At 43.0% G+C, this 23,069-nt stretch overlaps 1 protein-coding gene across 3 annotated transcripts in view; it reads left to right on the top strand.

Moving 5' to 3' along the window:
- Positions 1 to 23,069, top strand: part of NCKAP5L (NCK associated protein 5 like) — a 66,995-nt gene that overhangs the window by 7,104 nt on the left and 36,822 nt on the right. For 2 of the 3 annotated variants that reach the window (XM_075265510.1, XM_075265508.1), the window contains exon 1: positions 18,867 to 19,347. The exons of the other annotated variant lie outside the window; for it this stretch is intronic. The gene's annotated coding sequence lies outside the window, so the exon portion shown is untranslated. Of the gene's footprint in view, positions 1 to 18,866; positions 19,348 to 23,069 lie in introns of those variants that run through there. 3 annotated transcript variants of the gene reach the window in all.

The following is a 23,069-nucleotide window of genomic DNA, read 5'->3' as shown; positions in this document are numbered from 1 at the left end:
CTCTCTCTCTCTCGCTCTCTCTCTCTCGCTCTCTCTCTCTCGCTCTCTCTCTCTCGCTCTCTCTCTCTCGCTCTCTCTCTCTCGCTCTCTCGCTCTCTCTCTCTCGCTCTCTCTCTCTCGCTCTCTCTCTCGCTCTCTCTCTCTCTCGCTCTCTCTCTCTCTCGCTCTCTCTCTCTCTCGCTCTCTCTCTCTCGCTCTCTCTCTCTCGCGCGCTCTCTCGCGCGCTCTCTCTCGCGCGCTCTCTCTCGCGCGCTCTCTCTCGCGCGCTCTCTCTCGCGCGCTCTCTCTCGCGCGCTCTCTCTCGCGCGCTCTCTCTCGCGCGCTCTCTCTCGCGCGCTCTCTCTCGCGCGCTCTCTCTCGCGCGCTCTCTCTCGCGCGCTCTCTCTCGCGCTCTCTCTCTCGCGCTCTCTCTCTCGCGCTCTCTCTCTCGCGCTCTCTCTCTCGCGCTCTCTCTCTCGCGCTCTCTCTCTCGCGCTCTCTCTCTCGCGCGCTCTCTCTCGCGCGCTCTCTCTCGCGCGCTCTCTCTCGCGCGCTCTCTCTCGCGCGCTCTCTCTCGCGCGCTCTCTCTCTCGCGCTCTCTCTCTCGCGCTCTCTCTCTCGCGCTCTCTCTCTCGCGCTCTCTCTCTCGCGCTCTCTCTCTCGCGCTCTCTCTCTCGCGCTCTCTCTCTCGCGCGCTCTCTCTCGCGCGCTCTCTCTCGCGCGCTCTCTCTCGCGCGCTCTCTCTCGCGCGCTCTCTCTCGCGCGCTCTCTCTCGCGCGCTCTCTCTCGCGCGCTCTCTCTCGCGCGCTCCTCTCTCTCGCGCGCGCTCTCTCTCTCGCGCGCTCTCTCTCTCGCGCGCTCTCTCTCCGCGCGCTCTCTCTCGCGCGCTCTCTCTCTCGCGCGCGCTCTCTCGCGCGCGCTCTCTCTCGCGCGCGCTCTCTCTCGCGCGCTCCTCTCTCGCGCGCTCTCTCTCTCGCGCGCGCTCTCTCTCGCGCGCGCTCTCTCTCGCGCAGCGCTCTCTCTCGCGCGCTCTCCTCGCCTCTCTCTCGCGCGCGCTCTCTCTCGCTCGCGCGCTCACTCTCGCGCGCGCTCTCTCTCGCGCGCGCTCTCTCTCGCGCGCTGCTCTCTCTCGCGCGCGCTCTCTCTCGCGCGCGCTCTCTCTCGCGCGCGCTCTCTGTCGCCTCTCTCCGCGCGCTCTCTCTCGCGCGCTCTCTCTCTCGCGCTCTCTCCGGCCCTCTCTCCGCGCGCCGCTCTCTCTCGCGCCCGCGCTCTCTCTCCGCCGGCTCTCTCTCGCGCGCGCTCTCTCTCGCGCGCGCTCTCTCGCGCGCTCTCTCTCGCGCGCGCTCTCTCTCGCGCGCGCGCTCTCTCTCTCGCGCGCGCTCTCTCGCGCGCGCGCTCTCTCGCGCGCGCGCTCTCTCGCGCGCGCGCTCTCTCGCGCGCGCGCTCTCTCTTGCTCACTTTTCTGCTCTCCGTCTCCTAGTTCTGCATAGTTGTGATTCATAAACAGTAAAATATGGTGAAAGAGTTAAATCATCCTGACCTCACATATTACTTCTAAATGAAGACCATGAGGATGTGCCCCACATGGCTCCTTTAACTAACCACTTCCTCTCGGAACATGAGGTCACATCCTCTCCATGTGCCTCACTGTATAACATCATGTGAGATGTCAGTGAATCATGACACTAAATTTTTCTTGTGATGACTTCAGACTGCTAAAAGGAAAGGGCGAATTTAGTCATTTAACCGGAATAAATTGTAAATTCCTATAGGTCCATGGCTAAAGAATTATCAATGGACAGACTGGGCGTTTGACAGTTTCCTCTTCTGTATTTTTTCTCTTCCGTCTACCATCCGATATATTTATGTATTCTCTCTGTTTTGCGTAAATGCCTTATCATGGTTGACTCTTAGATTTGGTAGATGTTTCTGCTTTCATGTTTGTAAAGTGTGCATGCAGATATGTAAATAGTTACAAGTATGATCTGGTTAGAGGCCGGATCTTGCCGCAAAAAGATGTAGAACTGCTTTCTCTACTGCTCTAGAAAAAGATTTTCAGGTGCTACCTTTGGGTAGTGTGCCGTAGTGTGCTACATTGCAACGTTTCCTTGGCCTCCCTGCTCCCCAGATGAATCAAACATTTATGGGACCTGCTGGGACGCCAGCTTCAGACATCTACAAGTATACAGTATTTACAGGCCCAGCTATAACATCTGTAGGCAAATGTGTCACCGGACAACCATGTATATAGATAACCTGTATACTTCCTGGACCAACTGTATCTTGTCTTGTATCTGGGCTAGAGGAGACCCAAAAGGGTACTAGAGTCTCCTTTCAATTGTGCAGTTTTCCCCAATAAACTTATCTTTTTGATGTAATATTGTAATCCCTTACACATATATTATCATTACATTCACACTAAGTTTCATTAGACTCTGCCTGCTCCTTCCTGGTACGTTGTTATTTTTGTCAGTGTGTATGTATAATTTGGTCCATTGGTTATTTTTAACTTGCATAGCTGTGGGCCGTATGCTTATCTAGTTGACATCTATTCCTTCTGACCCACATACACATGCATACTTGTTTGGCTGAGCCTGCATGTTTGCCAGTGGTGTATCACTCTTTGTCCCCTGGGAGACACCTCTGATGGCGGGTTATCTTTTTTGAGAGCAAAACACATGGAGCATGTTGAAATCCAATATGCCTGAACCTTATTACAAGTTTGGCTTGAAAAGAATAACTTACTTTTTTTTGTAAAGGTGTCATTTTGGCTCTAATGCATTACATCCAACTCTTTAGTTTTTGTTTATAGTTTTTAGATGCGGAATCATTTTTGTACAGCACTGTAGTGTTTTCTACAATACTGTGAACCGTGTAGTAAAATGGTATGTAAGTAGGAACACCCTGTGGGAGACTTGTGAATGTGTGGAGGAAGACAAAAACAATATTGCAACTATGATGAGACTATTGAATTTGACCAGAGTGGACACTTTGCCATTTCAAGTGTTTCCTGCAAAATGTAAAGTGATTTTTCCATTTCTATAAACTGCATGTAATAATCTACTTGTATAGTGAATCTAAAATGATCTCTGCAGTAAAAGTATACAAGGTATCTTTATGTAGATTAACAAATCTAAATATTTGGTGTTCGTGTTGCTGATTGAAACTGCCTCCCCCTGAACAGAAGAGGCCAGGGCTACTTAACCCTGATACCTTTTTCTTACAATGCCTTCTAATATTCATGCACTTATGGATGGGGAACCAGAGAAAAGATTCATATCACCCATGGGAAGGGGATTTGGTACCCCTCTCTACTGATTCACATCTCTGTCTGTTGTAATAGCTGGACACATAAATGTTGCACAAGACATTTTTCTATTTGCCACAAGATGTCCAGCTCAGAGTAAACGCTGTGTAAACTGATGTGCTGAATAGTAGAAATGATTCTAGATCATCACATTCTAGGGAGTTTGTCATCAGTTTCACGTTGACCTAACCACTGTTCCCTGATAGAAGGTGGCGGGGAGATAAGGATTGAAACTCAACTGCCTGGTCCTTTTATTCTTGGGGAGATAAGACACTTTCTCCCCTCACCCAGTTCAGTGCACATGCAGTGCTCGGCTGAGTATGCATGTATATGGGGGAGTTGAGCAAGGTAGCTTTTGGTCAAATGCTATTTCAAGTATATGACTTTAGGCTTTAGTACTTCACTACTACAGTAGAGAAATGTGGCAATGGATATATGAGACCAAGGCCTTAGATTCCTCACATTAAAACTTTTGTGAGGATAAACTTTTGCTGGACTTTCATCTAGCTCATCCATCCATGCCATGCTGTAGATAACTGCACTGCTCACTTGGCCTTGAAGGCATTCATGTGTAGAAGAATGGCAGAGGCACAAAGATGGAAAATGCTTTGTGGCATGTGAATGTATCATAAAACAGGGCATGTAATGAGAAACGCTCAAAAGCACAGTCAGTCTATGTCCAGTATCTTTTATTTTCTGTAGGTTGGTATGTGGCTGAATCTATGATCATCAATGGGAGTTGACAGGTCTGCTAATGTGGTATTTGGCACTCCTCAGGCTGTCCTGGCAGAATCTGAACAGTAACATAAGGCTGGAGTTGGTTCCAATTAGGACTACAGTGTGACTCCATGGGGTTCACGGTAGAGGTCTTTCCTTTATATCTGCAGGGTGGACATGGTTGTAAAGATTTTAGGTCATCCAACGAACTTATTAAACTTGGTACAGTCATGGCACAGTGACTACATACTCATGATGGGGCAAAATCCGAAGTGTGTAGCATGGCCGCTCTCATACAAATTGAGTGAGCGACCGCAATACACAAATAACGTTACTGCATTCTTTCCCTTTGTGCATTTGATGTAGCAAGTCAGAATAGGGACAAAATATTAATGGATAAATTACTGAGCAATGTTTCAGTATTGCCCATAGGCTAGCAATCTGGAATTAGGCGTTGACTCAGTCAGTATCTGTGCATGTTGGATATAAAAGCATTTTGTGGTTTGAGCAGTAGCAGAAATGCCAGACGTGTGATTTTCTGTTTAACTTTCCCAAAAAAAGAGCAAGTTACCGGAACTATGAAAAGAAGACTCATTACTGTACGCCTTACCATTCACAATCTCAGGCACTGCGGTTCTGATGTACTTTAGCTTTGTCATCTGCAGATTGTGGCTGTAACTAATGCATTTATTAAATATTGGCATCCAAGACCAGAATGTGCCCATTTTTGTGCCATTGAAATCACTTTTTGTTGTGTGTTGTGTGTGTAGGTGGGGAGTGTTTATAGGGGTAATAGGCCTCAGTTTGTGTTTGGGGTCCGCACAGTCTGATATGTTGATATGTGGTCAGTTTGGAAATGGCAGGAAAGTGTTTACATGAAGAAAACCTAGGAGATGAGCTCATTTATAAAGGAGCCAAGGGAACGGCAGATGTTAGAATGATGCAATTCATTTTTTTATTACGGTTTTAATTTTAATGTTTATGTGCCCCCTGCTTAAAGGGACAATGCAGTCAAAATGATATATTGTAGACACCGTCCATATAGAATTATCACATCATGGCGAGTTTGTCATCTGCTTCATGTTGGCCTAACCACTGTTCCCTGATAATAGATGTCAAGGAGATAAGGATTGAAATTCAACTGTCTGGTCCTTTTGTTTTTGGGTAGATAAGCCACAGACTAAAGTTTCTGGCAACCACTTTCTCCCCTCACCCAGTTCAGTGCACATGCTATGAGGGAATTGGGCAAGATGGCCTTTTGGCCAAACACCATCGAAAGTATATGGCTGACTTTAGGCTCCATGCATAAGAACATGACCTATGCTTTAACAGCCATCACCCTTATTTTGTATGACCCCTTACACATTCCCATTTAATATCACAGTGCATGTAGGGGGCAGTGAGTCTGGTACAAAACTCAGGACAAGTTCTATTCCCGTCCACTTTACAGCTCAGGCTCTCTGCAAGAAATGAATAGGCCGGTGCAGGGCATGGGCTACACACTGATATGTCATTGGGCGTCCACGCGGTTTTCCCACAGACCCTATAATGCACACGTTCATATGCATGTAACCCTGACTCTCTGATACTGTGTTATTACAGTGAAAGCAAAATGTTAAAACCTTCATGCATGGGTCGGGGGAGTGTCCATGAGGAAGTTCCCCTCTGATCTCCCTCTGCAGGCTCTCTATATGCAAATAAATAAATTTAACAGTTTACGCTAGGTTCACACCTGCGTTCAGCAGTCCGTTCTGTAGTTTCAGTCTTCTGCATGCAAGAAGATGGAAACCACAGACCGGGTCCGGTCATGAGTGGCTCCGCCGCGGAACCGTTTTTTTAAAATCCGGACACTGCATGTCCAGAGTACTGCATGTCCAACTCTGTCCGGATTAAAAAACCCGGTTTTGCGGCGGAGAGCATAAAACGCTCACCGCCGCTCACGGCCGGACATCTTTCTCACCCATTCAAATGAAACCTGCATAACGGAGTGCCGGGCGCAGAAGTGAACGAGCCCTTAGTGAATTTTTTTTCCTCTTCTTTGGGTGGAATAGTATTTTTAAATGCAGGGATTTGGATCCAATATGGAACCTTGTAGCATTGTGATTTTTGCAGCTTGCACCCCTACCAAAGCTATTTTAGGGTTTGTTGCAAAAATGTAAATTGTCACTTTTTCAAGGTAAAACTTGAAGGTTTCAACAATAAAACATTAAACACAAATGTTAGTCCTTTGTCTACTCAAAAGTATCTCATTACAGGAAGCAATTTGCCGGCAAACATGCGTGATGAAACTAGACAGCGCTTACATTTTGGTGCCTGGGGCAAATGGCCAGGTCATGTTCCTAATATTCTCAAACTGAGTAGACTTATCTATCCAGTGTGCTATGTGAATGCCCAGATTAACCTAATGTGCAAAATCTAAAGATTTCTGACCAATACAGATACTGAAATTGGTGTAAGTCGGCCTTTACAAATGGATGGATGAAGATGAGAATTGGCTCTCGCAATATGTTATGACCTTCCTACTCCATATAATGAAGTTGTCTGTTTGATCTATAGCACTGTGTAATGTTCAGGGCTTACCCTACTGTACTTTCTCTTGGCCTACGTGTTTGGGGTTGTCATGCTTGCGGGTCTTTGGTAAACCCATTTTGCCTTGTCTTTGTTATAGACTTAACCATTTACACCATAATATTGGTTGCACAATGGAAGGTTTTGCTTGCTCATTCCACGTTGGAGAAACCAATAAAATGGATTTGAGATGACTACTTTGCGAGATGTTTTAGTGAATTGATATGGTAAGGTTCAGCATTGCTCAGATCTTGATAAATGAAATAAAATTTCTGACATTTTGAGGAAAACGGAAGCAGTGTCTGCAAATAAATGCATGTAAACAGATCGTGAGCGTGCAGTGCGACTGCTCTAGACGCTGTAATGTGGATGTATCCTAGGAAACTATTAGCTGCTAATTGTGTATATAGCATAGTCTACACCTGACATGTACATTTTGTGCCTTGATCTAATTATACGTGCTGCTGTCTCATGGCTGGGTTTCCAATGTTATATTAACCCTTTCAGCCCCTATATCCTGGTCATTTGTAACCAGTGACTGTAACATTCTTTCAATGCAGTTTTCTCATTCATAAGTAACAATCGGGTGTCAGTCTCCGCCATGGTGACGCTATGACAGCGGGGAATCCTAGGGACATAATCACTGTAATTTTCTATATAACCACTCTGCAAACAAACTGCATGATTTACAATTGCACTTCTGGAGCTTTTGAAAACCACAGGCATTTTTTCAGTTTTTATGTTCTCCATTGAAGTTGGTAAGAGAAAAATAAAAACCGCCATTGTATGTTTATCATTAAGACATCCTTTCAGACTCCTAAGGCGTGAGTGGGTGGAGAATAAAAGAAGTTATGTGCCTTAGAACAGTTTGACAGCCATGTGTAGTCCATGGTATGTCAGCAATAATCCCTGGACCGAACATTGAGTGAGGACTCCTGCTTTCCCATATTGAAATTGTGAGTACAAGGCTATGATGCTGGAGGTCCTGATCCCTGTACGGTGTTCACTCCTGGAAATATGATAAAAATGTCTGTATCTCATGGATCAAACACAGGGATTTGATACCACCTTGGTTATCTACATTCATTTTATCGAAAGTTTACCTTTTCGCAATTGATACTGAATCTTTTCCGGCAAAACTGTATATAAGGTTGCTCTGCATGCTGCCCACAGAACTAACAAAAATAGACCATTATTATTAATTTATTTTTGATTACTAGTATAGCGCCATTATATTCCGTTGCGCTTTACAGAGATATTGTCAATAGAGATGAGCGAGTAGTATTCGATCAAGTAGGTATTCGATCGAATACTACGGTATTCAAAATATTCGTACTCTGTCAGGTATCACGCGGTAAACGTAAAAGGCTGAGTACGAGTATTTAGAATAACGCAGTATTTGATCGAATACCGTAGTATTCGATCAAATACTACTCGCTCATCTCTAATTGTTAACACTGACACTATGAGTATGTCTTTTGGAGTGTGGGAGGAAACTGGAGTACCTGGAAGAAACACTGGGAGAACGTGCAAGGACTTCTAGGACCCCAGCACTTCAAGGTTACAGTGCTAACCACCAGTGGCGTAACAAGTGTCTTGTGGGTGAAAACTTTTGTCCCGGGCCCCCTCCCCCCTCTTTAGACCCCAGAGTATAATAGGAGACCCAGGGAAGCTGAATAATATAACAAACACTGATACTCGCCTTGCTTTAGCTTTCCTGGACATCCTGGCTTTGTCTGCAGCATCTTTGGCCATCTTCGCGACGTCTTTGCTAAGGTCTGTGATTGGTCCTCAGCGGTCACGTGTGGGTGCACTAATCACAGGCCTCAGTCACGTGACGGATCATCACCAGAGAGGTGAGTATATGTGTTTATTTTCAGTCACCTCCCTAGGCTAGTACGTATTGAAAAGGGGTCTGGGGACATGCCAGGGCCCCTTTCCATTTACAATATGTATAGCAGTCTGACATAGTGGTACTGGACCCCAGCCATCTCCAGCTGGCCGCGGGCTCTGTACCTTACCAGGCCTGGTCGCAGTCACACTCCCTGCGACCACGATTGTTACGCCCTTGCTAACCACTGCACCACCCTGCTGCCCTATAGAGAAAAAAAAAAAATCCCAGTAAGGGTCTGTCCCACTTGTGCCGCTGTCTGCCTGCTGTGATACCGCCAAAATTGCAGGAAAACAGCTTGGGGACGGCTTGCATACTGTCAGTTTAAAAACCCATTCATTACGGGTTTGTAATAGCACATGCTATTTTTTGGGCCATTTTTTACAGATCTATCTAGGCTCTACCTTATGATCTCTTAAGGTGAACAGGAACCAAGAAGCCCTTTAACTCTAGTAACACAAGATCTTCTAACAGAACATATTTATATAGCTTATGTCCATTACGTATCAGAAAAACAAGGAAGTTAATCAAACCCAACAAGAAGAAAGTCGTCACAGACACCGAAAAACTGTCTACTTGGCTCCTGCCATTAACTGGCTCATAAACATCAAAGACAGTTCATCCTTTGAAGTTACAATTCTCCATGAAATTGTGTGTGGTTTTTTTTTTTGTATTGTAACTTTTTTTGTTTTATCCATATGGGTATATGAAAGTGCTGTGGTTGGGGTCACTGCTCATTTAAGCCGAGCTGTGCTTTGTGTTATAATATACTGGAGCAAATTAAAGCTTGTTTGCTTAAAGAGCCTGTGTTTTATGTCTTGGGCTGTATTAACATGACTGAAATATGACATTGTGTGGGAGCTGTATATATAGAAGCGAGAACAGGAAATACATTGTAGTATGCTCCCATGTACTAGAAATAGAAAACTAGAGTGCACCACTGTTCTAATGTGTTATGGATGCTTTTATTTCTAACTTGGAACGGACCCATGTTTCTCATAGAAGTCTTCTACAGAGGTATTGGTGGTACACGTAGGACTCTTAGGCCCACAATGTATCATCATTCAAGGTCTAAGTACAATCCTTTTCAAAGTCAGTGTACTCTCTAAGATCACTGTTGCTGTATGGTCCTGTATGTGTTTTATCATGTTCTCTCAGGGTCTACTTCCTCCGAAAAATAATCTATTTTAGATTTAAGAATAATCAGCAGTTCATGTTATTTATATTTATTTATCTTATATAGCGCCATTGTATTCCGCAGTGCTTTACACACATTGTCAGTCACTGTCCCATATAGGGCTCACAATCTACATTCCCTATCAGTATGTCTTGGAGTGTTGGAGGAAATCGAAGTACCCAGAGGAAACCCACAAAAACATGGGGAGAACAAATAAACTACATGCAGATGTGGTCCTTGGCAGGATTCACACCTAGGACTCCAACGCTGCAGCTGCCCCATATTTCCCTGATGTGGAAGGTGATGGCGACTGACCATTTTCTAATGAATTCTGTAGCCATTTTAGCAGTACCCTGCGATGGCTAATGTCTAGAGATGAGCGAGTAGTATTCGATCGAGTAGGTATTCGATCGAATACTACGGTATTCGAAATACTCGTACTCTATGGAGTACCACTCGCTATTTGAATGGAAAAGTTTGACGCAGTACCAGCATTGATCGGCTGAATGCTATACAGTCGGCCAATCAACGCTGGTTCTTCTCCTACCTTTAGAAGTCTTCTCCGTGCAGCTTCCCCGCGGCGTCTTCCGGCTCTGAATTCACTCTGCCAGGCATCGGGCCTGGGCAGAGCCGATTGCACATGCCCGCTTGTAGTGTGGACATGCACAGTCAGCTCTGCCCAGGCCCGATGCCTGGCAGAGTGAATTCAGAGCCGGAAGATGCCGCGGGGACGCTGCACGGAGAAGACTTCTCGGAGGATCCAGCCCGACCCTCACTCGTGGACTTGGTAAGTATAATTTGATTGAACGTTGCCTACCCCTGAAACGAGCATTTTCCCCCCATAGACTATAATAGGGTTCGATATTCGATTCGAGTAGTCGAACATTGAGGGGCTACTCGAAACGAATATCGAATCTCGAACATTTTACTGTTCGCTCATCTCTACTAATGTCCTCTATAGAACTATAACTATATTAGCATACTGTGAATTAGAAATACAACTCTAGTGTAATAATGTAACCAGTTACAAATTGGTTTGCACTACTTTGACTGGGGGTATGAGCGATGAGACGTGCATGTCTAATTTCTAACATAAAAGAAGGAGTCTCTCTAATCTGATGCAGTTAGCTAGGAGCAATATTTCTTAATTGTAGAAATGAAATCAATGAAAGAAGTAAAATTATCTATGATGCCAGGCTCGCTCTGTTCTGAAAGGAACATTCGTCTCTGTTGTTGTTAATAATCATCTAAAAATACCCTGTGCAATGTGGGGAAGACTGTATAAACCATGGCACAGGCAGGCTTTGATCTTTTACATGGCTTGTCAATTGTAGCCTAAAGCGACGGATTAGGATCCCCGTGCCTGTCTGCTGTGGCATTCCTAATGGAGGAGGAATCTGCTGGTGCTCCTTTCCCGGTTTCCTCAGTAGACTGCACCTCACTTCCTGTCCCTGTTTGATTACAGCTGCCGTTGGGGTGGCCTTTCCTGGCCCGTTTCCTGTTTCTTTAAGAGTGGGTACTATGGAGATCAGACTTTTCTATATGTTTGAGTGGACAGGTTTTCATAACACCTCTTTTGCAGGAAGATGTCTGCTGCCTATGTAGCACCTGTCAGGTTTTCGGGTATATTATTAACCCTGTGACAATGGGATTCTTTGTGTCATGAAAAATCAATTCTATGAATGCATAACTTCCTCTGGGCCCATGTGGCAAGGCTGTGTATTGTTTTCATTGTATCTAATTGTATTTGGTGTTAGTGATCAACGTATCGTAGTTTTGCCGCTTTCTTGTGTCTTTCATCTGCTTAGCTTTTTTTTTTTTTTTTTCAGGCTACATATGCTAGATTGAAACGTTTCTTTGTATTGAAGGGATTTCTGAATTTCTTAGTGACACCATAGCTATAGGGTGTCTGGAGGATGCAGTCACACCCCGGCCCTGTACCCTAGAGAGATTAGAGGGAGACTCGCTAGAATCCAGCATATAGGTTAGGGTCTCCTCAAGCAAACTGTTGTGGATCAGAGACTTTGTTGCCGAAATATTGGTGGTTTTGTCAATATACAAATGAACTCCTTGGAGTGTTGAGCATTTTGTCACTTACTGTGTCACGTTCCCAATATGGACTTGTATATGCTTTGATGATAAAGAGGACATGTCTTTACTGCAAGTGTCTTTCTCCAAGGAGTGCATTTTCGTATTGACCATCGCACTGATCTAATAGAGGCATCAATTCACAAGGGGAAATTGTCATATGATTCAGGTGACCCTAGCCTATCTGTAAGGCTGGGTTGATATGTTGGGTACTGGTTTCCTACACTGTGTGTGGTCCTGTCCTAAGGTTTCTCCCTTTTGGTCGGCAGTTTTGTCCTCCTTCCAAGAACTCTTTAATTTCCCTTGGATACTTACTTCTCAGGTTTGTCTCCTAGGTATACTGTTGCACAGAGTCGCCATAGATGTTCAGTGAAACATTCTAGTGTTTTTTTTTACCGAATAAAAATTTCAGACTCTGCCGGCGGTGTGTTATTGGTTGGCTAAAAGGATTGTTTGTTGTGAAATTTCACCCAACCGTTTCTTGTCTTAGAAATACTCAAGTTTTCTTTTTTAATATTAGTCCATGGGCATACTAAGACATTAACATCTGCGATGTGGTTACCATTATAAAGGGAAACCCATATCACAGTGCTGGAGCCATCAAACTGGACACAAACAGCGCCCATTGACTCATAATAGAACCCTTCAGCGTTTTGTCATGGTGTCTGTCATTTTGATAGGAAGAATGAATACAGCATGCTGCGCTTTTCTTCCCGTCACACTGCAGTTCACACTGCAGTCTAATGAAAAAAACTGAGCAGATATTAACTAGGATATGAACAAAGAAGAAACGCACGCTGAAAAGTTTGTGTGGATTGTTTATTTATATGGACTACGAGCAGTGTTTCTATTTAAGAAAAAAAAAAGTGTCCTATGCTGCTAAAAATAGCGAATGTTGGCAGTGCTCTGGTCTCCTACCCCCCCTGTCTATGCCTTACCCTGGCTATGGGAAGTCCCTATTAATTGTAAATGCCTGAGTGAAGAGAACAATACAGTCAATGAAGGCACGCAATGCAGCTGAGCGGTGCTGCTGCCCTGCAGATCATTGCAGGTTTTAGTTCTTTCTTTGCTAAATCATCCACATGTAGTGGCAAATGTCATCTAGTAGTAGATTCCACTACAGGGATGTCTACTGGTACCTTGTTTTATTGAATCTTGAAAATTCAATTTAATAGGTGCAAAAATGTGTGTGTGTTTATGTGTATATATACAGTGTATGTGTATATATATGTATGTATGTGTGTGTGTGTATATATATATATATATATATATATATATATATATATATATATATATATATATATATATATGTCAATATGTTATGTGCAGTATTCCCATAAAAAGCATCTATTCTTGAATCTTTTTCTAGAAAGGCTGGGTGACTGTTTATTCTGAAAGCCATCCTAGATTTGCAGTGATGGCTCCTGTTCTTGTATTGTTACATTAACTAGTTATAGTCTAGAAAGCTTCCTTAAAAACACACAGCTATTCCTTCCTTCGTCTCCATACACATGCACACACTATCGTCTGAAAGCTATTGAAGGTGTGGTGCATGGACGCCTTATGGAGCACAGCAGACCTTATGCAGTGACACACAATGGTTTGGAGTGGCGCATATGCCGCCTCTGTCAGATTCCATAGTCTCTCCTTGAACTAATACTTCTAGAATCTCTCTTTAAGGTCTATACCCTGACACTTCATTTTTGGGGGGACCAAAGTCACAGGATTTATTCTACTTGCATCCGCTTCTGGGTATTGGAGTATTGTCAGTGCAGTTTTAGAACCAGACATTGTGTGATAGCAGAGTTGCATGGGCCCATATTGGACTATGGTGCCATATATATATATATATATATATATATATATATATATATATATATATATATATATATATATATATATATATATATTATATTAGAATCCTGTTTCTGAGAAGGTGCTGTAGAATAGTCATGAAGTTTTTCTCCATTGTTGCAGAGATTCCCCTGAATTCTGAAGGACAGATTATTTAGAGAGTCTGTGAATTTCCTCTAAAATAGTGTGGTGTGATCTGCCAGTGGTGATAACCTAGTGTTAATGTTTATATCACGGCTTATTACAGAGGTGCTCGCTCCATGGGGACGGTGATTTTACTTTAATTTGTCCCATGTGATTAGCCAAAATCATTATAATCTGCATAATTGGTATTCTTGAAAGATCAGCAAGCCGGCATATTTATACTGCAAATTAATTTTACACAGGGCTCTAGGTACATCTTATCTAGTACTTGTTCTTCCTGTAGTGTTTAGCTAATGATTGCAAAGTAATTACTTTATGTAAAACAACCCGGACTCCTGTGACAATGATATCTGGAAAAGTAAAGAACAATTACATGAAGTTTGTTTTTGTTTTTTTGTTTAATTTTAGCTGTCAGATGAAAACTTTATTTAGAGATGGTGGAATTAATATAAATCCCATTGGCAATATCAGCTACTGGGACAGCCATACACTAGAACCTAATGGAAATCCAAAAGTGTCCATTAGGGCTCCGATCGATCAACTCTTCGCGGTAGGACAGCACATAACATGACCATGTGCTCGAAAATCCAAAATAGGAAATTTACTTTTTTTATCAATATTTCCTCTTTGTTTCAGATTCAATAGTTTATACGGAAGACCACCAACCCCCTGTGTATGATATCCACATGTATTATGATCTGAAAGGAAGTATTACATTATCCAGTGAGTAGTGCTAAAACTTCAATGAAGGTTGTAGAATAAAACATTACACTTCAGGCTGCTGCTGCTACATTGTAACACAAAGGATGTCTTCTTCATGGAGCGGATGTAGGCAGACAATAGTATCCCTATTTTGCTTTTAACTTCCGTTCAAAGGAAAAATAAAAAGAACCGCATACATGCATCCTGCACTTTACATTTGGGTTTCACTGAGCCATTGCTTAATGGTTTGTTCATGATGGACATCGCATGCTTCCTCTTTTCTTATAGTTTACTTTTGTGTTAGAAAATAATTGCTTAGTTTGAAGAAGTTGAATTGGCCTCATCTCCTAAAGAAATAGATGGATTTAATTCTGCAACTGTTTGGACAAATAGGAGTATACCACGTATGTAATGCACACAACTGAGTTAACAACACTTTTAGCTATCCTTGTTCTGCATTAATAGAAGTGTATGGATTTAGAGTTGTTACATTTGGTATCGGGTATACAAACCTACTCCACTATAACACAGACCCTGCAGAATGGGCAGCTTTAGGGCCCAAAAACTGTACCCTGAGGCCTCACATTGCTGAAATTCTTTTTCTTGGCTTTGGCTCAAAAATCTGCAGCAAAATTTGCAACAAAAAAAAAGGCTACGTTTCCTCAGCCTATAAGGAGTTTTCCCATAAACATAATCATATTTAAATTTTTAGACAAATAGTAAACATTTATAAATAAAAAATTAGCAGACTTCATAGTGGCAAGTCTTCTATCTTGATGGGTTACCAGTGGAGATGACATGAATGCAAAAACATTCTATGGTCTGGAACTTGTCAGAAACTCTGTCATTTCTTTATTGTGGACAGGAACACTACATGCACGGAAAGATAACCCGGCCACACTTAGGACATCCTTGCAGGATTTTTGATAAGTTCCATGAAAGCAAAGTTCCTACATAAGGGAGCGTTCACACTACCGTCGGTGTCCGACAGGTAGTGTCCGCTCCTAGTGTCCGCTCCAAATCTGTCACGGACATTAGGAGCGGACACTAGCTGTGTCCGTGACACCTGTCATTCATTTCAATGGGCATCGGGTGCGTTCTTTTGCACTCTGTGCCCGTCCTTCCCTGCATGCAGGGTTCTTCTGTCCGCTTGAGAAGTCGGACATCTTCACTTGTGGACAGGGAAGGACGGGCACGGAGTGCAAAAGAACGCACCCGATGCCCATTGAAATGAATGACAGGTGTCACGGACACAGCTAGTGTCCGCTCCTAATGTCCGTGACAGATTTGGAGCGGACACTACCTGTCGGACACCGACGGTAGTGTGAACGCTCCCTTAATGATTGTATCCATTGGCATCCTATACAAACAACAGACTCATCACTATGATAACAGAAAATCTTTAAAAATCTGCAAAATTTTTAATTTATATTTTCAGACATTAACTTGTCTACAAATTAAGATACGGTTATGTTTACGGGAAGACTTTTTTAGGTCCCCTCTACCCTTCCCATGAGGCAGTAAAGCCTTGGCCTACATCATACCTGCTGGGTAGCAATTGTCTGCTCCGAACCTGGACACAGACTTGTTTCAAGACTGAAAGTACAGTATATAATTGAAAATATGTACTGACACGTAAAAAACTACTAATCCTACATCTGGCCCTGCATTGGCCATATATCCCTGGTACAGTCTGTATGGGACTATTTCACCTCAGGTCTTGTTTTTGCAAAAAAATAAAAATACTGTTATGTATGTTTGACCACTTAAGATTGAATAGAAGGAGCAAGTGGTACAAGTGTCTAATTTAATTTATGGAAAAATACAGATTGTATGGCGACAACGTTAATAATAACCCAGGTTTTCTAACATCTCTTGTTGTTAGACATTAGGTGGTCTTGCCAGTTATATTATGTGCAAATATTTGTCATCTCCATGTGAGCAGAAATAATAGTGGCTGTCTATCTGTTCACGTGTGTTTGCCTAATGTGAGATCTAACTGTGAAGCACATGGATGCCAAGGTTTAGGTGCAATGGGATTGGTAGTCTCCAGATGTACAGCTGAGACCTCACATGTCTATATGTAATAATGAATACTTTAGGCTCTGTTAGAGGTAAAGAGGAGGAGGGGGTATATTGCCTTACATAACCCATGCACAGCTGTTGTCCGAGAGTACAGTCACTCGTATGAGCCAGGCCGCAGGGTGAAACGCGTTAGTGAAGGCTTTGCCCTTCACTTAAAGTGTGAAATGGACATTATTTTGACCTGTGTGTTGGCAAAGCCTAGGGAGTTATGACAGTGAAAGGTATGGTTACCTTTGCAGGGTGCTGAATTTTTGCAGTGGTGCCTGGACGTCTACTGACATTACACACAACAGCTGTTAACCCTGTCATTGCTGAGAAGCTCTTCTGTGTATGAAATGGCTGTACCAGTTTCTATTCTCCATTCCTGGCAATGGGTGATTTGTACATAATAATAATATGGGAGTAACCGTAGCATATTGTGCTCAAGAACTGCAATGGGGGCGATGATGTCCCTAGGCTGTAATTGGAGTACCTGTCCCAGATCTCATATCTTCTAGTGTATAATGAAAGATGGAACAAACCTCTTTCTGTACTTAATCTCACCCGTCTGTATTAATTACTTGCTGTCAGCAAAGAAAATAAAATGAATCTGAAAGTGGTTGTCCTTTCGCGTTTCGGGTGATACTCGTAACACCGCGATTGGATTTACATAATCTCACTGCATATTTTCAGATTTTGTTTAGCTGGGAATTAAGCGGATCACAGATACTGTCTCCAATACTGGGACACCCAACAATGAGGTATAATATCCAGCGTACCCTGAATGTAAGCGGTTAGATATCTGGTAGTGTCACCACAGGAAAAAATGAGCATCACACAGTGCCCATTCAAAGAAATAGGGCGGATTTACTAAACGCAATGCTTACGCTAGGTTCACACTAACGGTCGGCTTTCCATTCCTCGGGTCTGATTGGGGACCCAAGAAACAGAAACCTAATCTGCTTAAAAAGCAGTTACCTATGGATCCCGCACATCTATAATGGGGTCCACTGGGTTTCTGCCCGAAAAATGTGGAGAGAAAAGCCCTGCATTTAGATTCGGGGCAGAATTCCTGAACGGAAAGCAGGCGCAGGTGTGAACTCAGCCTTAGCCATTACTAAATTAATTTTGTCATGCCTGATAAGGAAATGGGACTCGTTAAAGGGATAGAGATTAATTTGTGACCCGAATTGTAGTAGTTGGTATAATCTTAGACAGCCTAAACATGCTATTTAAAATTGCTGACTCTAGGTTCACACCAGAGCCGTGGTCTACATTGTTCAGGTCTGGGGGACCCGAATGACGGAGAGACAGAACACTAAAGCAGTGGTTACACACGGACACTGACGGACCTCATTGACTATAACTGTGTCTGCCGGGTGTCCTAGGTTTCAGAACTGAAAGCGAGACTCTTCTCTCCACTCTCTCTTTGGTGGTTTCTGTGACAAAGTTTCTAGTGGAGACCCGGTCATGAATTTGCACCCACCCTTATTCTAATTTTGTACAAATGAGATAAGATTAGAAAATCTGCTCCAATGTGTTGTCTGGGTACCACAAGACAAGGTAGGTCCTCCCAAGTGAAACACTTTCTAGCTTCCCACATTGGGTAATAGATAAGGGCCTGAGCAGAGTGCCAACCTCTACTAACTCAGAGTTCACTGCTAGGTTATGTGAATAATAGATTTTATTCAATATATCTACTGCAATAGCAGATAATATAGACTTTGTTTAGTTTCATGCAGCTTGGAATGTTTTTTTACTTTAAGGGGTGGTCTAATTTATAAAACCTATTATTTTTTTGTTGTTGCTCATTTCACTCTCGGATGAGACTTAAGGTGGCCATACACAATCAATAAGTGTAGTTCAATCCCTTGTTGTTTAACAGCTATTCCTCTCTTCTCCCCTCATACGCTTGCATACTTGGTGGAATGGGGTAATTGTCGGACACCTCTGGCAGTGACTTATCTTCCCTGGGAACTAAGGGAATATGCCTGACACATTTATATCTACTTTGGCTGAACATCAAATACACGTTCAATGGTTGGCCAGTCCTGACAGAATTTGGCGGGATTGACTGACCTTAATCTACTGTACGTATAGTCACCTTAACTATAGTGTTGGATTAAAATGACAGACTCGCTTTGGGCTTACCCTATCTCCATTTTGACTGTATTATCTTGCATATCTCCAGGCCTGGGAACCTCTAGAGACATGACCTGTTTATGTTTGGAGGATGATGGCGTCTTGTTCTAGATATATGCATGTTGAATAGTAATGCACGGATATGACAAAATCTCCTCTTAACGCTTTGCTCTTACGGATGGTGAATTGGTTAACGCTTACTAGTAACGCAGAGTGATGGTGCTGGTAGCGACTGAACACAAGCATCTCTCTCCAAGTGCATATAATAATGTAAAAGATAGTATTAGGGATTTGGAGGATTATGTTGGAGAACCATGTTTAATGTCTGACCTTGACCGAGGAAGCTGTTACTGATGTGGTCAGAGCCCCCCCTTCTTTGTTGTGTGACAGAAGGGAAAGCACTTGCTGTTATGAGGGTAGGATAAGGATTCTCCCTCAGGGGGAGTTTAGGCTGCAGTGCATGTGTGTATGTGACGTGGGCCTCTCTTTACATCATAGAAGAGGAGAGCGAGGGACAGGCGCTACAGGCCGGGATGAGCACACGCTGATACTGGCAGGGATTCAGCCTTGCCCCCCTCCCATCACCACATCCCTCAGCCCCCTCCCTTCTTCCCTGCTGCGCCTGTGCTAGCTAACAATGCAGCACAATAACCAAGGCAGCCGGCTCTCTAAGAGCTTCCATGAAGTGAGAGCAAAGAAGGCAACCAAGCAGGGGTGAGTTGGCAGCGGCATTTCTACCCATTTCTTTCCCTACTTGCCTAGGCTTCTGGATTTTGATGACCTTCACGTTTTCATCCCTGCATTCCCATCAGCAGCGTAGACCCCTTTGTTGGAAAGTCTACTTGTGTACAAATTGCGCCCCTGCCAACTTGTATGCCTATCGCCTTATGTGTTAACAATAGCCCTAAAGGCTAGTACTGTAAGATATCACGGTTGAGGCTTTTTTATTCGGAATAAACTTTATGCAGCATATTGTGCCATGGCCTTGTTGTTTTGCCATGTGATGTGATCAGTCAGACGGTGTAGTAGATATGGTGTATATCTTCTCATTTACAATGTCTGCAGACCCCTGTCGTCTCTGGTGCTTGGAACGTTACCTTTACCCGACAATGGTGACTTGGTAGTGGCCTGCTCCCTTGTATTTATGTAGTCTTTGCACAATCATGCTGACAGGACAAGAAAAGGGGGAAAAGGACTGTCTGTGGTCTGAAATCTTGTCTGTCTGTTTTCAATGTTCACGACCATGTGTTCCCACTGTGCTGTATATGTGCCACGTTTGATGATGTTTAGCGTATTTTAATATAAGCAGTGCTACAATGTGTCAGCTGTAGTTACACTCCCAGTGAGTGAGAGATGTGGTGTGAAAGCCCCTCTTGTGTCTTTCTTTGGAGCCCAATCTATAGAATTTGAGGATTTTAGAAAATATAATAAAAACTGGAAAAGTCAGTACTTAGCAGAGCTGATGTGTGTTGAATATAAATAGACTGTCGTTCTGCCATTCTTGCAACCTCCATCATAAAGTTTGGTGTAGCACTAAGTTACCACATTTGCTTCTTAATGTATAGCTTGTAAGTAAGCGGTAGTTCAACTCCCCCTTAAATTTTCTGGCTCGCTCACAAGGTCACTTATGCCTTTATCTATATGTGTCAGTGATGATGATTTCTATGTGAAGAGCACATTCTTATTTTATTGACACTTTGTGCCCTTTACAATCTTTTTCTTTTTTACTCGTTGGCTACATTTGTCATTGCTGAATATCAAGCTGCAAAGCCTTTCTAAATAAATTGGACTTTTTTTTTTTTTTTCTTGTAAATTCTTACCCAGATCTGCTTTGCTTCGCCAATTTCATCCCTGCTCCTCTGAATGTGCAAAGTTAGCCTGGCTAGTTATAGCTGCAGTGGTTTAAGGTCAGAGATGTTATGGATGAGCGCTACATCTGTTGCAGTGCTGTGCAATCCTGTGGCAGTGATTTAATGTTTACGTGCCTAAGCAATACAATGATTATGATTATACTAGCAATAATGGTGTCGCTCTCATTCCATAGACTTGAAGCTATTAAGCCCATCTCCTGCCTTGCAGATACCTAGGGTCACATGCATAGAAGACATCTTTTCACAAAAGACATAGCTGTTCTTTAATGGTCCGGAGCTTGTGCTGGGTGCAGTGCTTAATAAGGAGGATGCTTGGAATGATTGCAGAAGACACTGTCTAATGGTAATGGTTACAAGGTATACAGAAGGCTTGAAGTCTTCCATACAATACAGTCTCATTATATTTTAGAACCAGTTAAAGTGCGTTTGTTTTTTTTTTGTCTGTGACAGGTTGGAACTTGTGGTATGTGAGTGTGATGTTTTGCGGTGTCTGAGAAGTTTAGTCGGTCCTCTGAGGACACTGCAGTAAGCAAAGTCATCACTTTTCATAGCACCCCCAGCTCTGTCGCTCCCAAATAGGCATGCAAATCGTAACGCACGTATGCAAATGATCTGTTTGTTACAATAATCACAGCCATATAATCCGGATGCATTTACTCTAGAAGGGCTGTGGGGTTTTGTTTTGTTTTTTGATGGAAGGGGGCTTTTCTGGATTAAGCGAAATTATCTTGCCTTTTTTTTTTTGCACAGGAATAGCGCCACTGTATTACTTGGGCTGTATGTGGTATTGCAGTTCACTTGTATGATGTCTCTTATTTTTATCCTAGTCAACACTTTAAATATCATTGAGTGGATTTCTTCATTTAGATTTTAATAGAACAAACTCCTCTTCCAGCAATGTTTTTTTGGGTTATATGTGACCTTGTGACTTGTGCAGACTTCACCCTCATCATTTTGTATGATGTAGGGCAGACTTCACCTTCTCCATAGTTTAGTGTGGCAAACCTTCCTGGCATTGATGGTGCCATATTACCTGACATGCATATGATTGAGCCTGGTGCCTTGGTGATTAGTGGCCATTAGGCCATGGCACAAGCAAAGTACATGACCTCTCGCCACTGGCTGTATAGATAATATATAGTCACTTGCTGTAGAAGTATCCGAGTTTACTATACAGAAAGTTGATGATTTCAGGGCAAACAGTATTTTATTCGGTGTTATACCTTATTAAATTTATCAAGTCTGTCTGCATGTCCTTGACCTTAATAGATAAATAGAAGAAGCATTTTCCATTTCCAGCCACTGATAGAAGATTGACTATTGTCATAGTTGTGCTTTTATGCCTGTTGTACCCAGGCTGCTGCAGGTAAACTACTTGGTTTCCTTTTAGTTACGAGTCCATGTGTAATATACAATTATATCAATGCATTACAAACTATAAACCAAGCATTACCCCACCATAATAAATAATTGGCAGGGCGCACCAGTGACATTGTGCCTAGTGTTTGAGTGTAGTGATAGCAATTTGCTTTAGAGGGTGTAGATTATGGTTTTTATGGTAAGTGCTTTGTCAATCACAATAATGACATCTCTCTAGGTAATGTAATTGCATTGCCGGCTACCCCCACCAGAGAGTCCAGTGCTATTCTCCTGACCATTGGCACATATGGCCAGTGCTTTGATTGGGCTGTGATCGTGTCCCTTGTTGCGTGCAGTTTTCAGGTCAGATAGAAAGGCTCTCACATTCCTTTTAGAATGTCCTCATGTCACCGGCACGCTGCATTACTCCAGCATACAGAGCAATAACTCCCTGGAGCTGGGCTCTGATGTGTGTTCTTGCATGGTGTGGAGGAGTGGTACTGGATGTGCTGGGGTGTCTGCAATGCAGTGTTCCGAGATATATCACTGGCATTCCTAACAGCACCAAACCGATGGCAGGGCAGAGGCTGACTACGTGATCGTGGTCAGCAATTGACAGCCCTACTTCACTTGCAGGAATGCTGGCTCTTTTTCTTGTTTATTTTTTATTCTAAACTTTCAAAAAACTTTATTTTTAGAGTTTTGAGTTATGTAATCTTTATGTATGATCTATTGTTCATATGCACACCTCTCCATTCCTACTTATACCTACTTAGATTGCTATGTGCTCTGTTACTTTATGGTTATGATGTGACCCATTTTATGGATTATAAACTTTATGAAACCTACAATCTGTCTTGATATCAAAATAACCTGAATAATAATGTAGAAGTCTCTCTTTAACCTGTTGAGGCCTGGACTTCTTTGGTATCTGGCACTAAGATGTTGGCTACCGTCCCCAACTCCAGTGCTTAGTTTCTGTTTATAGTTGCTGCTCCACTGATTCCAACGCAGTTTTCCAATTTTTTGTTTTCCTCTGGCTTCCTCCATTCCTAAGCTATCATTTCAGTTAGTTTTGTTGCCTGATGTGCTATTTAAGCTCTGTAATGTCAGGCAGGGGACATGATTCAGGGCTCCGATCAGAGGCATCCAGTGTCAGAGCTCAGGGTTGCAGCCCTATGTCTGAGCAGTTATTGCTCAGGAATG

Source organism: Leptodactylus fuscus, chromosome 2, assembly GCF_031893055.1.
Source record: "Leptodactylus fuscus isolate aLepFus1 chromosome 2, aLepFus1.hap2, whole genome shotgun sequence".
NCBI lineage: Eukaryota > Metazoa > Chordata > Amphibia > Anura > Leptodactylidae > Leptodactylus > Leptodactylus fuscus.
Note: the sequence above shows the minus strand (reverse complement) of the source record. Positions and strands in the feature narration are given on the sequence as shown.